General features: G+C 39.9%; 1 long non-coding RNA gene across 5 annotated transcripts; it reads left to right on the forward strand.

Moving 5' to 3' along the window:
* Positions 1 to 731: 731 nt before the first annotated feature.
* On the forward strand, positions 732 to 8,936 carry LOC104613258 (uncharacterized). Of its 5 annotated transcripts, none has more exons than XR_016080565.1 (7): positions 732 to 1,441; positions 1,669 to 1,808; positions 2,228 to 2,322; positions 5,410 to 5,880; positions 6,113 to 8,115; positions 8,345 to 8,576; positions 8,747 to 8,936. It is a non-coding gene; the product is annotated as an uncharacterized LOC104613258 (long non-coding RNA). The 5 variants fall into 5 exon arrangements; XR_016080564.1 differs by having other exon boundaries at positions 733 to 1,441; positions 5,410 to 5,492; positions 5,830 to 8,115; XR_002023559.2 differs by having other exon boundaries at positions 732 to 1,449; positions 5,410 to 8,115.
* The last annotated feature ends 5,356 nt before the right edge of the window (positions 8,937 to 14,292 follow it).

The raw sequence follows: 14,292 nt of genomic DNA on the forward strand, positions 1-14,292 counted from the left end.
CACCAGGACTTGCCGCTAGACCTTGTACGACTCTCATCAAGGGCGTTCATCTTCACATACTTCCAGCACGCTCAAGTATAAATAAGAGATAACTTCCCATTAAAGGAGATCCAGAATAGAAAGTTTCAACACAACTTGCTCATTTACTCCCCACACCTATCTTGCTTCCTTAGCATTTACTTCAAGAGATCTGATGCATCCGAGGACTATTGCCAATACCCTGCCTACACTCTCTCCTACTTTACACCTCGTACTAACGGCCTAGACCTCTAACATTCCCTGTCGTGCAATAACTTTAGTCACCAAGGACCTCACCTCAGTCTACAATCCTCGGTAGTCAAACGAATACCTCGCCTCGGCCTACGGTCCTCGGCTGCGACTCACCTAAAGAGTCCTTGGCCGACATTGGAAACCTGAAGACCTCGTTGCCCCCGACCAATCCGTGCGGCAACACTTACAAAAGTTTGGGCCTGGGACCCATCTTATTTACTCATTAGTTATTAATGGCTCACCCTTGGTCTTATCACTAAAGTTAAAAGGGTAATATACAAAAAACTCCCTGAAACAATCATAAAAACACTACGAAAAACTACCGGTTTGGAGTCGGCGGTCTTTAACAACTGCTAAGGTGGCGCTCTGTCAAAGACCGCCGCCTAGAAAATTAAAATGAATTAAGCAGCGGTCTTTATAAACTAGAATGATGGTTTTTAATTTTGAACCGCACTTTAACCGGTCTAAAACAACTTTAGACCAGAAGCCTAAATCTTTGTTTCTCGTTCCCTTTACTCTAAATATTTGGAGCCCCTGAAACTCCTTAGAAATGGCGGCAAACGGATTGAGCAGGCTTGTGAGGAGAGGTCTCGGAGGAAGATATCCAGGTATAACATGAGCAAGCTTGTCCATTCCATCATGCGTCACTTTGCATAACCGACTCTGTTAGGAGTGGTTGGTCGGTCATTGGATTATTCGTTCTCAATCTCGGCTTTCTTCTCCGATCTTCTAAACCAAAACCCATTTCCACCATCCCGGCGATCACTTGTCCATCTCTTCTAGTTCTTCTATTTTGATTGGTCTGCGATCGATTGCTTCGTCATCGCCCGGTTGCTACAGGGCGGAGATCCCGCCGGAAGAACCCAAGAAGAGAATTAAGAAGCAAACTTCTCCGTGGATGTCGTTGACAGACATAAGCAACCCGGCTTCACCACTTTCGGCCGATGATATCTCGATTTCTGTCATCGGCTCCAATCTCCATGCGTTTATGCTGGCAGAGCTAAGGGAGATCATGCAGAGCTTCTCGTCAAGAAATTTCCTGGGCGAGGGCGGGTTCGGCCTAGTTAACAAGGGGTTCATCGATGACAATTTCAAACCTAAGTTGAAGGCGCAGGCTGTGGCTGTTAAGCTCTTGGCCTTGGAGAGCTTGCAAGGACATCGGGAGTGGCTGGTGAGAATGTACACCAACTCGCTTGATTTGTCTTCATCAATATTCAATCTGATATATGGAAATTATAACTGATTAGTTGAATTAAAGTGAAGGTCTCTCTATGCTCTGGCGTGATGGACCCAACTGGTTGGGTTAAGCCTTCTCTGAATAGATTGCTTGGTTGATTCTCTGGCGCTGCTGCATCTTTGCGTTAATTGCTAAATGGACTTTTATGTATTGATTTGCAGGCTGAAGTTATATTTCTTGGGCAATTGAGGCACCCCAATCTCGTGAAGTTGATCGGATACTGCTGCGAGGACGAGCACTGACTTCTTGTATACGAATACATGGTGCGAGGAAGCCTAGCTAGAGAATCAACTCTTCAGAAGTACGTATGTTCTCCCTTTCTGTAACATCGTTGGATTTGTATATATGGGTTTATGGCCTGTTAGGAATTGGGTGCCCTGTCTTCCTAATCCTCACTACATTTCCATCGAGAGATAAAAAAGGAAACATCTTATATCAAATGCTAATGTAGTTTTGTGCGTTTTATTTCACGGAATTTGACAAAATGATTTACAAGCAAGGGAAGATTCACCATTTGTTACAATTTTTGTCACCCTGTGCATGACTGTAGACTGTGAACTGTTGCTGGATTTCAGATAACAAGTAATCATTTTTAGAGGCATGTCATGCATTATAATCTTCACCAATCTGAACCTCCCCTTGCTTGGAAGATGACTAGCTTATCATGCCTCTACTCAATCCATTTCTGCAAGAATTGTTAACAAATTTCCCTGCATACAGAAATTTGCAAGACAATAGTATCCTCAAGCTTGTTGAAGGTGATTATCATGTTCTACCATCACCAAATCACTGTCAACAACTTTACATTTTTTGAGGTAACCCTGCAAAGTCAATAATCTTTTTAGATGATGTTTCACCTAGTGTAAATTCATTGTTTCCAAGTTATACTAATAATGTGTAGTGGTGAGAAAGTTCCACAGGAGAGTTTACCTCCTCTCCTTAAGGTTATGTTTGGTTTGAAGGAAAAGGTAGGGAAGGGAAGGGAAGGGAAAGACAGGGAAACCAATACAAAGTTTGTAAAGGTTTCCCTACCTTTCCCTTCCTTTCCCTACATTTTCCTTCAAACCAAACATGGCCTAAAAGAAAAATACAAGAAAATTATAGAGACAACAGTAATGAAAAATTACAAAACAGCCCAGTACAAACTTTCCCTATTGATCCTTTGTTTGCTAAGAAGGTATTATTGATAATAGATCAATGTTGACCTGGTCCTATTGATGAAGATAGATAAATTCTAGATTGGTGGAACTGTTTAATACTCTCTAAAGTGGGTTATAGAATAAAAGACACGTTGGAAAAAATTTCTTTCCTCTTGTGGACAATATGGACAAGCAGAAATGAGTCCATATTCTAAGCAAAATCCCTAACCCTGTTATGATTGTAGAAAAAGCTAAACAAATATTACTAGACCAGTCACAGTGTTCTTGGAACAGATCTGAAAACTCGGCGAGAAGTATTTCCATGGCTGCCGGTTCTGTCTGAAGTGCATGGACCTGTGGTGTCCTTTCTTTAACCCTGCAACCGTGCCATGAAACTTTCTTTCCATTTAGGTGGAAGGTCATGGTGAGTGCGCTAAAGTCCCACAAAATCGGGCCTAGGGTAATTAACCACTTGACCCCAAGAACAATATCGAATCCATCCAATGAAAGTACAAATAAATCAGCAAGAAACAGTTCAGAATTGACCTGTACCGGCACGTCCTTACAAATTCCTGGACTGTGAACTCTCTCACCATTTGCGACGGCTACCTGTAGTCGCGGTCGAAGCTCCATTGGCAGTTTTAACTGAAGGGCGGCATGTTCACTTATGAAGTTGTGTGTACTCCCTGAATCGACGAGAATGCGCACCGGTTGACCTGCTATCTGTGCTTGTAACTGCATGGTCTGAGAAGTTTTAATGCCGGTGATCGCATGGAGAGAGATCTCTGGCTCGAATATGACTGGTTCTTCTTCCTCCTCTTGTTCATCGATGAGAAGGCAAAAAAGCCTCTTGCATCTATGTCCTGCCGAGTAGAGGTCATCACAGTTGAAACATTGGCCTCTTGCTCGGCGTTCTGCCATTTCTGCCCTGGTTAAACGCTTAATGGGTGGAGCGGCCATGTTGCTACCTGTACTTGTCATTGGTCTAGAGGCGGTGGTGGTGGGAGATTTCAGTTCTCGGCTAGTAGCAGAAGAGGGGGTCGTTGCTGCCGATCTTGGGGGTACCCATGAGTTTGGTGGCCGACCCACATTAAAAATTCTGTGGCTGAGCTGCAGTCTGCGCTCGAACGCGTGGGCTAAGTTCATGGTTGTGACCAAATTTGGGGGATTCTGCATCTCGATATCCACCCGTAGGGGTTCTGATAACCCTGCCGTGAACATATCCACTTGCTGGTCGGGTTGCATGGAGGATGCCCTCGCGAGGAGGGTTTGGAACTGTCGCTGATATTCAGCCACTGTGCCGGTCTGTTTAAGGTTAATCAGCTCACCCAGTGGGTTGCTGGTCAGTGGGGGTCCGAACCTATGAAGGCAATAGGACTTAAACTGGGGCCAACTGAGCCCGGGTTCTTCTTGCTCTAATCAATAAAACCAAAGTTGTGCTTCCTCTGTTAAGTGAAAGGCGGCTAGACTTACCTTATCCCGGTCATCTGTCCGTTGGTTCCAAAAAAATTGCTCGCAGCAATACAACCAGCCTAAGGGGTCTCCGTTGCCATTGTACGACGGGAATTCCAGCCTGCTGTACTTGGGGACGACTACGGTTCTTTGGCTCACGGACTGCTGCTCACCGGAAGACTCCGACAGATCTGGTCGGCGGCCATTGGCGGCTGTCCCTCCTTCAGAGTCCCCTTCCCTGCTAGAAAGGAATAGCTCCATCAGGCGTCGCAGCTCCCTCACTTCGTCTTTGATCTCACGGACTTCGGAGCTGGTCTCCACGAGTTGGTGCTCGAGGTCGTGGACCCTGGATGGTAGCTGCTCCAGATCACCCATGACGCCTTGCTCTGATACCAAGTTGTTGAGGGCCCGGGAATAGGATCTCGTCACGGGTTGGTCCACGGGGAAAACCTCCTGTTTTCCCTTGTTCCTTCCTGCTCTTGATGAACCTATCTTGGCGCCTCTGGTGATTTGTTCAAGAGATCACCAACTCTCCTAACTCACTTCTTTAACTGAATATTCGATATCTCATTCAATAATGGGGGTCTCCTTAAATAGGAGATTACAAGAGTCCTAATCAAAGGGAGTCTCCTTGTTGAATAGGGAGACTTCCAGTTCTATCTTGCTAAGGATAAGATAAGCTAATCCTAATCTGATAAGCTACTAACAAGATAATATAAGAGATAAGAACATAATCTGATAAGCTACTAACAAGATAAGATAAGAGATAAGAACAATAAGATAAGAACAAGCAAAATGAGCTAATCTAATCTAGATAAGGCTGTTGTTGCCGAACTGGGTAGGATGACCATCACTGAATCACTGCTGCTGCTGGTGGTGGGTCAGGTGCCTGTTGCTGTCGGCGGCGATGGTACGTCTTCCCGAGGAAGGCGTCCATAACACAGGGTGGGATGGGAGATAGAAACTTTCTTTGGAAAGGCTGGAAAGAGGCTCACAAGTACCATTTAGTGGGTTGGGAGCAAATCTGCAAACCTAAGTCATAGGGTGGGCTAGGAATAAGACATTTAAAGCTATAGCTTTGCAGTGAGCTGATATGGAAGGGCCATCTTATGCACTCCTGTCTTCAATCTTTATCCATTCAAAGATTGCTGACTATAGCTCTGATGACTATTACCAATAATTTAATTTTTTGTTCTATTTTATTTTACTTTATTTTGGTCATCCTGTATCCTCTTTCAGCTAGCTAGTGAAAATGGTGCTACTTGTTGATTGTTCTATTAATGGTTGTGTGACACAATTCTCATGTCATAGGTGCTCTCCGGAATTCTCTACAGGATAGGCTAAGTAGGGGCTCCTTTTGGTGATCCTTTCTTCACAACTCCATTTCAAAGCATGTATGACCCGAGCATGCTCAGACCAAATGCAATTCCCTTTGGAAATTCAGATATGCATCCTGTTGGATTCAGATATGACCTGAACATGCTTAGTTTCTATATCTAACAACTAATGATTGTGAAGGAAAGATGAGAAAGATTCATGAATGCATTCGTTTCATGATGGTTATATCCAAAGCTTCTGAGGAAATCACCCCAAAAAAAGTTATATTGCTCTCAATTGATGGGCAAGGAACTCTAATTATTTTCCTTAAATGTTGCAGTACTGCTATGTGGTGTCATTTCATATGCTTGTTGTTACTATTTCTGCACTTCTAACTTTGGTATTTGGTGCCAGGCCCTTTGAGTTACTGTTAGTAGGCTTGTACAAGCTGCTGATTCAGTTTTGGTATAGTTCTCTTTAATTATTTTGCAATTTTACCTTTATTTCCCTTGTTTTTATTCTTCCCTTTTTAATGAAATCTCTTCTACATTTACCTGATTGACGTGCAAGGTCAACAGCCTTGTGTGAACTTATAGAAGTCGTTCCTTAATTTTGTTTAATGGTTCATTTTCCCCCACTATATTATAAAATGACTTGATTTCTGCATCTTTATCTCTTGATTGAACATGTATACCAGGCCTGTCTGTCTAAAGGTTTGGGTGCGCCAATTATATCTGTGATTGTAGTTTCAAAGAGCTTTATTGCCAAGGTATTGGTGAACTACTTGCAATTACAGTAGTGTCTTTCCTTTGTAGAAATGGATACCCATGCTACATCTCCTATTGAGAGAATGGGAGGAACTTGGGTACCTTCAGAGGGGCACCATGAGATCCTCTGAATCAAAAATCAATTAGATTATGGTAATTAATTAATGTTACTGTACCATGCCAAATAAGCAAATGGATGTAGTTGATATTAGTATCGGATCCTACAGGTTTCTAGAACCAAAGGCCCACCACAAACTAAAAGAAAGGAAAAATATCCAAGTCATAGCTTGTGACATGGAATGCTAGAGCACTACTCATTGGAATTTGATTATTTTGTCAGTTTCCCTAACTATATAACTTAAACTTCAACATAGATTTTGACTATATCTTAATAACAGACTCTTTCTACTAAGTGACCGGCCCTTTGGTAAGATCAAGTGATTAATGCTTCAGCCCCAGTTGAGTCATAAGTTATGAACACCAAACTCTATCCATGGATATTGAGCTGTAATACCAAAGATTCAAAACCATCTTACAGCAGTCGGCATGCAACTTCGTCATTAGAGAAATGAATAATAAATCTAAGATTAATTAGAAAAATTAGGAAACCCCATTTGGCCATTTCATCAAATTGATTAAAAAAAAAAAAGGAAATCCAACTTTGACCGGTTTGACTGATTGAAAGATTTTAATTCATGCATATAAGTCATCCTACGCTCTCCAGTTTATATCAAGAACATATGCAGGCTATATTATTAATAAATAATTTGCAATTTTCACTTCACAAGGTTCATGATTTTCTGATGGCAAACCCAGATCCTTTAATACCCATGTAAGATCTTACAACATCATATTTTGTCGTGGAAATTTATAAAGTGGTCGAATTTCTTATGCATTTTTTTTTTCAACCAGAAATTGGAAGATCTGTAGATCACAGGTATTAGGGCTGTTACTCTATTTGCATTGGCTTTGGAAAGATTTAAAACCAAAATGAAGTTGCAGACAAGCAAGAAAAGCTCTGAGTTCCTGGTATCTGTTTCTGAAGAATTTGGGTGCAGCTACAAAATGTTGAGTCTCAGATTAAGTCAGACTTGTAGGTGTCATAAGACCACTAGTTTACCTTTAATATTTTGATATTGATTGCATGCAGCTTCATCATATGAATGAAGTAGGTGACCTTAAAGGGAGACAGGGCATGGGTGTTAAATTAGGAAATTTTCAGCCACATAATTCTGCAAGCCAATATCTAGCATATCATGCTTTTATCATATTCTAGTTGAAAAATATTTGGAAATACTAGTCATAATTTGGGCAAGAGACACATAAGAACCATGGAATCGACCTGCCTGAGTCTTGTTTATATAGTTTGACAAGCTAAGTTTGTTTTCTTTATTCCCGCAGTTCTTCAATCCAAACAGATCCAAAAGGTAGTGTTATTCTGTTGTTTTTGTTGATGTCAAACTGATCCTCAAGCTAATCCTAATAAAATCAGCAGTTAGTTACCATATATTTAAGCATTTTATATCAGAGCATAAGTTTGATATCCACAATTTTCCTTTTTTTTTTCATATACTCATATTTGGCTGGCTTTCCTTTCAGGGGAAAATCTGGCAATGATTTTTACTGATTTAGAAAATAATGGGTTATTCAGCCTTAAGACAATTTTCCAGTAGTGTAGACTGTAGTGTAGTTTAACCCCAAAGAAAGATTTTGTGTTAATGATTTTGCTCTTGTTTATTTCTGTTATTTTTATTTTGGGAATCATAATCCATTGCTCTTATGTGTTATTGTTGTAATTTATACCTGAGGAAATAACTACCATCATGAATGACTTTGCTGAACCTGGATCACTTGCTCCAACTGGCTTACACCTTGGTGGCACAAAGTATATGGTGATCCAAGGAGAACCAGAGGCTGTATTTGAGGGAAGAAGGTGATACTTTCACATCCTTTCTTAACCCATCAACTTCTTTATTTGTATGCTAGTAGATGATATTTAAGGCTAAATGTAAGGCACAACATTTCACATTGCTCAAATGGTTATTGCTAATGGGGCCGAAATTCTCAAATGGTAGAGCATCTATTAGATTGATCAAATCTTTTTTTTTTTTTTTTTTTTTGTGGGAAAATGGGCTAATCGGGTAGCTCTCTCCCAAACCCAGGTGAAGGCAGGATTCAACCTCAAGCCTCTGCAATGTCCAGCCATACATTACAAGAAAGTTAGTTGGCACCTTCTATCGATGTGCCTATATATTTTGGATGGTCAAACAGAAGGCTGTATTGATAACATGGAGATGTTCCGGGTGCATGGCTGAAAAGGGCTGTGAGAACGGTGTGAACACAGTTTTGCGAGGACTGAATCTGCCCACCTTTGATGTTGTTTGCCCTTGATAAGTAATGCATTGCTAGTATGCCCTTATGGATGCTATAGAATATTTTGAACTACTATTGATATTCCAATTAATTGCTTAGAATTCAACCCATGTAAATTTTAGTTACTATTCTTATCTTTATAGTTTAAATATTTGAATATAATTCTAATATTGATATGTTTTGATTTGCAGGTTCAACCAATATGTTAAGTGGATTTGCATTGGAAGATGTGCTGCATTATTAGAGAATTTGATTATTTTTTTTTAAGTTCTTGTACTATTTATATGTCAATTGGATATTGTATTTGAACAATGTCTTTTGGACATTTTAATATATAATCTTTGAATTAATAGATTTCATTTTAAATTGATTTTTATCAAATGGTTTTGCTATATTAAACAGGTATGAAAATGCTAAATCAATAAACAATTCAGCCATTCAGGTACCAAAAAAATGATGCAATTAAGTAGGAATATGATTTTTTTTTTTTTTTGAAAAAATTGGTTTATGCTGGCTGTAAGCCCGCGGTTTGGACTGCCACCTAAGAACCCGAAAGAGCTTGATAGAAAACTAAAACGGCGGTCTTTTGGTATCTAAGCCGGCGGTCAAAACCGCAGTCTGATTAATGCTAAGTCGACGGCTTTGTGTGATTGCCGCTTTAGAATAATTAAAATCGCATTCAACCGGCCCTCTAAGGCGGAGGTCCTAATCTAGGGTGGCAGTTAATAAGGGGGCGGACGATTGAAGACTTAGACCGTTTTTCTTATAAAAAACCTCTTCTTTAATTTCATTTTAATAAAAACCTCCCTTAAACTTTTAGAAAATTCAACAAAAAATCCCTTCTGTCATTGATTAGATGGAAAACATATAAAATTATAAAACCATCCCTAATTAATCGTCAGAAAGAAAGAAAGAAGAACAAGAGCCAAAAAATATCAACAACCATAGACCATCAAACAAGGAAAAAAGTGGGAAATTAAAGAAAACTGATGCAATATATGCCAGTACTAAACTGATGGAATCAAACTTCATCCAATCTTAGTCTTCAAAAGCTTGAAGTAGATGGCGATCCCCGGCCAGAAACAGAAGCAACACCAAGCCAACAAAGATCGGGCCTTTCACATACACAGTCATTGGTTCTTTGTCTGCTTGTCTATCTGTTGTCTCTCGTTTGATCGCTCGAGGGTAACTCAGAAAGAACCGCATGGGAGTCCACTTTAGGCTTCACCCAGCCCCAAGTGAATGGGAAACTATAGATTACAGACTAGTGGTGCAATTAAAGAGACAGAGAGAGGAGCAGGAGCTTCTATTGAGGAAGTGAATTTGAAAATGGCATGCAAACTGTAATGGGCAAGCCCTGAATTGAGAAAGAATTTTGGCCTAGTGGATACTCAATACGTGTTTTTAAAAAGCACCTTTGTTACTTTGAAGAAGACGAACAAATGGTAATAAGTGGCATTTTTTCAACTTATCATCCAAAATGCAGTGCTGGTCGGATTCTTCCCCTTGGGCTTTTCAAGACCTCCCAACGTAAAGTCTATGAGAATAGAGAACAGATGATATATAGCAGGTAGACGTGGCTCACGTGGAGATTTTAGATAGGCTTTTTATCCTTGTATTGAAATGAAAGAGCTTCAGAAACACTGACTGCTTCTATTTAACAGAACCAAATTCTACCAGCAGTCGACCGATGGAGGGAGATCAAGAGAGCGGGGGAGAGAGAAAGAGATGATCGACACTCATTCACATCTGCCATAACCATAGTCGCAGTGATTCATTTACATGGTCTTGTTTGCTTTATATTGAAACACCTAACGATCTGTTTCTTCTTAATCATTTGCGTGTATGTTTTAAATTTTAGCAATTCTTAGTATTCCGAGCAATGGCACCGCTGCAAGTGTTTAGTGGTGTTAAGTTGCATTATTTTCTTTTTGCTCTGAAAAAGAACGGTAACCAATTGTGGAAGTGTTGTGCTCAAATGAGGGCAATCTGGAATTTTAAATGACGCTGTGCAGATTAGTCAGGGGTAAGGGTAATTTCATAAGTTTATACATTTCTAGTCTGTGTCAATGACGGAAGGGAGGTTTTATTTAGAGGAATTTGGATATACTCCTCACAGAGTGCGTCTTACACCGATCTCACAGCATGTATCAACCATGCACCTGGAATATCTTGTACTTATAAATTTTTAATTCATGAGAGATGTTCCATATGCACGGCTGAAAAGTGTTTTGAGGTCGGTGTAAGGTGTGCTTTGTGAGCAGCAGATGCGGTCTCCTTAAAGTTCAAGGTGATCTGATTCAACATTAAATGAAGATATTATTTGAACAATTAATATTGCCCTATCACAATTTTGTTTGACATTAACCATGGTTTTTAAAATCGGACGGTTGGACCGGAAAATCGGAAATCGGTCATTTTTCTCCAAACCCGCTTTTTCCTCTAAAACCGTTGATTTTGATCAACAAATCGCTAAATTGGCTGATTAACCATTCGAATAATTCGAATAGTTTTGACCGTTTTTTAAAATTTTTATTTTTTTATTTTTTTTTATCAAAATGGACCAGCTGTTCAAGTCGAATGGCCGAACCATTCGAACCGGTAACCGAACCCCTGACCAATTCAATTTTAAAAACCATGACATTAACCATTGAATTCTTACATTTTAAAGATCAGATTTTAGAGTTCATATTTTCCAAATACCACCTACACGTTCAATCTCATAGTCCATGTCATTGTCTACTCTTTCCAAATTGAGCCCAATGATTAATTCCATTTTCCTCTACCTCACATTGGAAATTCCATTACAATTACAAAGATATCATCCCAGCTTTCAAAACTGAGCCTAAGATTATTCTTGTATTGAAATCCTCTCCTATCGTACGAGGGGTACTTTTCACTACTTCAACTCTCAGGTTGATAATCCTGGTGATTAGCCTTTGGAGATATCACGTGGACCATAATGAATCCTTAATTAGGACTACACAACGGGGGTAACCATCCACCAACTCATAGCGACCTTACCAACCAGCTGGTTGGCACATTGGAGTCTTGGAGAAGTTTTGAGATGCGCTTACCCTTTGTTACAAATTCAGTGGAGACCATGACCATACAACCACAGCCACAGACACTCCTTGGCGGATCCTAAATTATTACATTAACGGCTAATTGCAGGGTATTAATGAACTGATCATCCCTCAACGCTCAGTTCATTACTAGGAATGGCAATGGGGCCTGATGGGGCGGGGCTTTAAAGTGACACTTACCCGGTAAGTAATTTATTTGGGTAAATACATTTACCTGCTTAACTATTTTCAATGTGACACTTATTCTTTTATGTTTCCATAAATTTTTGTTACCATTTTTAGCCTTATAGAATCCCATTTAATGGGCAATTTTATTTTATCAAAAACTAAAATAAGAGTTTAGATCTGCTGAGAACAAAACATTGAACACTGACATGAGACACTACATTCACACATTGGGAACATCTCATGAATGACGGTATGAATTGCAAGAGATGTTTACTATGAGTGTCCTTAGGTTTAATGATCGGCCAGCATCATGTATTCAGCTGATCTTGACTTATCAAATAGCAAGGATGGCAATTTTCCCCATTTCCCCAATATCCGCCTTAAATTGGAGATGGGGAGGATTTTCTCCCGTAGGGACGGGGATGGGGATGGAGAAATTATCATCCCTGTTGATGGGGACGGGACAGGGACAGAGAGAATACTCCTCACCCTGTGGGGATCCTGATCCCTGTCCCGTGGAGATCCCTACTAATATATATGTATATATGTATGCATACATCTATGTATGTATGTATATTAACATTTATAAAAATATGGTTAAATATGTTTGAATATATTTAAATCATTTTTAATAATATTGTAAATTTTAATTATTTTATTTTTAATTTTTAAATAAAATAAAAAACAAAAACAAAATAATTAACATTATAAAAAATTATGGAAAGTGGGGATCCCCGTGGAGATAGAGATGGGGATAACCTTTATCCCCATGGCAGAGATAGAAGTAGCTCCCTATCCCCACCCCGCCCCATTGCCATTCTTATCTAATAGGGGCCTATCGGATTAGACACACATGTTCAATGAATAGAAAAAGGAATTTAGAGGATACTTTTGAATTTCAATAGTTTGCCACCACACCTAAGATTCAGGTGTTTCAACAACCTGGTTGGTTTTGTTTTTGATAATTTCTTTTAGAGGAGATGAAAGAATTAAAAGAAAGCAAATCAAATTTATTCTATTGTTTTAAGCTGCTGTTGTGGCTCTCAATTATTGAAATGGCCACTTATTTTTGGTTATATGTCTAAATCGTTTGAATAGAGTTGAACAAAACACATTGCTTGCTGGCCATATTCACCCAGATACACATTATATTTTATTTCACCGTATTCCCAATTGGATGAATGTGACCAAAAATGTGTTCGGATCAGCGGATCCGGACTCAATTGAAGCACAGTACCAACCCCTCATGCAGCATCACACCGACAGGTTGAGGGGTGGGTCAGTTGTGTGTATGTTAGCTGGCTTTTTCCAGCAAACACCCATTGGTGTTGTTTCAGGTCGTTTAAAAACTAAAGGCCATGGAGCGGTTGCATTTGGAGCTGGTTTGCGTTAATCTGGATCCGAATTAATCAAATCTGAATCTTGATCCAACTCGGAAGAATTTTAAGATAATCCAATGAATCCAACCCGCCTATGATGAAGTATCAGCTAGAATTTGACAAATGCAAGTTGATCCGTCCCTGTTCCTTATGTTATGCCATATTAGACTCAATGCACAACATCAAGTTCCCCTGGTTTAATCACAACCAGCTATAACCAAACTCGACCCACATCTAAATTAACCCTCGTGCAATTGGTTAGATTTGTTCCTGGCGTATCTTTTTCGTAGGTCCCACCATGTCTATAGGAGACGGGATGGAGGATGGACTTCCCACACAGCGCCTCTACATCGAATCCGGATCTGATCTCCTCCTTACAGGTCGCGTCTTACATCGATCTCACAGCATGTCCTAGTCGTACATTTCAAACATCGGAGATGTTTTCTATAGGGTGGGATGTGACTGTAACGCCGGTGTGAGGCACGCTCCGTAAAGAGCAGTTCCCAATTCCCCCACATCCCATAGTTTCTGTTAGACCTAGCAAAAAGTTGATTCAATCCATAAATTTGATCCAATCCAACACGAAAAAAGATTAGGGTCTCATGTTTAGCTACACAGTTTTGAGAATGACCTGACCCGATTCAACCCAGAAAAACCTGGGTTGGGTTGGGTCATGGCTCAATCCACTGACTCGATTGTTAGGTCTAATTGAGACTATTTATGTATTCTTAGAAGCTTTCTCTCTTTCATCTTTACTCAGTATCGTTTGCCCTTTGAATTGTTGAATGTTTAATTTTTTTTTCTTTTATGTTTGGAATTTTAAGGTTAATTCTTTTAATTTTGACACTTTTCATGTATTTTTTCTTTATTTTATACAATTTCTATTATTTTTAGGGATGACCTGAATTGACCCATGGTTCAACTGTAACCCAAATATTTAGGGTTAGGGTCTAGGGTCTAGCATTTGCTGACCCAACCCAAACTCGACCCACCCAACCCAATTGCCAGGTCTACCTTCTATGAGTTGGGAATACATCTCCCTATGACAAGCATGGAAGATGTACGAGAAAGAGATGGGTTGTGGGGCGTAGGGATGCAAACGGA

This window comes from Nelumbo nucifera, chromosome 1, assembly GCF_055504915.1.
Source record: "Nelumbo nucifera cultivar China Antique chromosome 1, China Antique-T2T, whole genome shotgun sequence".
In the NCBI taxonomy this organism is placed as follows: domain Eukaryota; kingdom Viridiplantae; phylum Streptophyta; class Magnoliopsida; order Proteales; family Nelumbonaceae; genus Nelumbo; species Nelumbo nucifera.